This window comes from Salvelinus namaycush, unplaced genomic scaffold, assembly GCF_016432855.1.
Source record: "Salvelinus namaycush isolate Seneca unplaced genomic scaffold, SaNama_1.0 Scaffold411, whole genome shotgun sequence".
Lineage (NCBI taxonomy): Eukaryota > Metazoa > Chordata > Actinopteri > Salmoniformes > Salmonidae > Salvelinus > Salvelinus namaycush.
Genome location: NW_024061100.1, coordinates 135,001 through 137,500, shown reverse-complemented (window position 1 = coordinate 137,500; position 2,500 = coordinate 135,001). Strand labels below are relative to the sequence as shown.

General features: G+C 43.0%; 1 protein-coding gene across 1 annotated transcript in view; it reads right to left on the bottom strand.

Moving 5' to 3' along the window:
* Positions 1–2,500, bottom strand: part of LOC120041186 (proline-rich extensin-like protein EPR1) — a 64,954-nt gene that overhangs the window by 887 nt on the left and 61,567 nt on the right. The window lies entirely within an intron of this gene.

Here is a 2,500-nt window from a genome sequence, read left to right as displayed (position 1 = left end):
CTGGCTTTGATTACTCCTCCTCCAATCAGCTTTTGTTTGGGATTAACATCTTGTTCTATGGGTAATTGCTCAATTCATGTCTGTCCTCTGGCGGTCACGGTACTTCAGTAGATCACAGGTCATTGCCCTGAATCCATCGCTAGTCATAATCGTTGAAATGAAATGAATGCCCGCTGTCTTTACAGTGAGTGTGGCTGAATTCATGGCTACCCCCCAAGGAGAAGTTCTTTTCCATCAATAGGATCATTGGACAATCAGAATGATTGTCCAACGATGAATCAAGCTAAAATGCAGATGCCCGGGTCGGGAGCACTTCAATAGCTATGTCCCAGGGTCACTGCAGTCATTCCATGGTTCTGGGGGTTGGAGATGTGAAATAGCAGGACCTCCCGATGTGCATATTACAGTATAGGGCCATCCATTCTGTTGTGTTGCACCAGTACTGTCATTAACCTTCCAGGTACAATACAATCTGCTGCTGCTAGACAATCAGTCACTGAGGGTACCTGAATAGAGATTTCAAAGCCAGAGAACTCAATAACTTTTCCGTAATCTGATTAACCATGAGAAAGACCAGTGCAGGGGCCTGAGGGAGAGAGTTAACTCTAGCCTATAGTAGGGACTGGATCTACCTGTGTAATAGTTATTGATCAGATCTGTGTGTGTATTTGTGTGTTTTTGTTTTATGTGTGTGTGCGCGCACGTGTGTGTGTGTTCAGCAAATTTCCATATGGGAATGAGAATAGAATGAGTGGTCCAGGCATTTACCGCAGTAAAGGTTTGAAGATTTATGAAAATATCAAAGGGACTGGGAACAAAACAGGCACATGTTATATTAACATATTGGCAGGCCTAATTGAAGGATCACACATTTTTTTCTTCTTCCAGGAATAGCTAAAAGGGCCAAAAATCATCTGCTGCTGAATGCCGAGTCAAAATGGCCGTGCATTATTTGGGGATAAAGCCAGAAAGTTTTCTCCCGCTGTCACAGTTTTTTCCTTGTGAGGAACGGTGCCGGACATCAATAATGTAACAGTCCTTTGGGAGAGTGCTGTTCTAGTCATGTACAGTGAGAATCAATGCATGAGGTGACACTCAAACCAAAAGGAAAGAGAGAAAGAGGGAGAGAGAGAGACAGAGACAGAGACAGACAGAGACAGAGAGACAGAAAGAGAGAGACAGAGAGAGACAGAAAGAGAGAGACAGAGAGACAGAAAGAGAGAGACAGAGAGAGACAGAGAGAGACAGAGAGACAGAGAGACAGAGAGACAGAGAGACAGAGACAGAGTCAGAGTCAGAGACAGAGACAGAGACAGAGACAGAGACAGAGACAGAGACAGACAGACAGAGAGAGAGACAAACAGAGAGAGACAGAGAGAGAGAGAGACAGAGAGAGAGAGACAGACAGAGAGAGAGACAAACAGAGAGAGACAGAGAGAGATGCCACAAGCAGGACCAGATGGCTGAGAAGAGAGTTAGAACAAGAGCTCTGATTGGTCGACGGTGCGGTAGCTGTGTAATGTGTACTGCTCACAACAGTCTGGATCCTACCGCAAAATGCCTCAAGTTCACTTTGGGGAATGAGAAAAGTAGGACAGATGAACTTCAATTCAAATCAAACCCCAAAATAACACAAAGGAGCACAACACCATGAAAGCCCCAGAGCCACTTTCACGTCGTTGGTACAACACAGCAGCTGCCTCTGACTTTGAAGGCCTCTCTCTCTACCTCTGATGAAACATACCTACCTGAAGAGACAAATAATGGCCAAGTCCTAATAATATTCTATTCATGATATCATATTCTAACACATATTCTTATCCCAAATAAACCAGTGGAGAAAACCAACTAATAGATTAAAATGGACGCCGGTTATCTTCTCTGAAGCAATGCAGAATTGATTGATTGAGTCAATCCATATTGATACACATAAACATCAGACTAAATACGTTGAGGAAATGAAACGAGGCTAGAGATGGAGATTGAGATTTTCTAACCCATCAATTCACCTCAAATGTCAAATGAAATGTTATCAGCTAAAATTGATTTAAATTCTTAAAGTCTAATAACATTCCGGTTTAAAATAGGACATGTCAAGTATACTGCTGTATGAACAGACATATAACTTATTTATCAGCTTAGATGACATAACTAAAATGGTTGAATGTCATTAGTTTGATATATAAAGAATGTTGATATGAGCCTACAGCACTTTGATGCCACTTCAACAACACTGGTGACACGCATAGGTAAGCCGTGTTACCTTTTACAGCACGCCATGCAGTATGCACCAATAGGGGCTACTACACGTGTAGCCAGCACTACTGAGGTGGTTAGTAAGGAAAGTAAGTAGCCTTCCAATCTAAGGGCGGACACTATAACCACAAGGCTACCGAGTTGGTTGAACCACCACAAGGCTACTGAGTTGGTTGAACCACCACAAGGCTACTGAGTTGGTTGAACCACCACAAGGCTACTGAGTTGGTTGAACCACCACAAG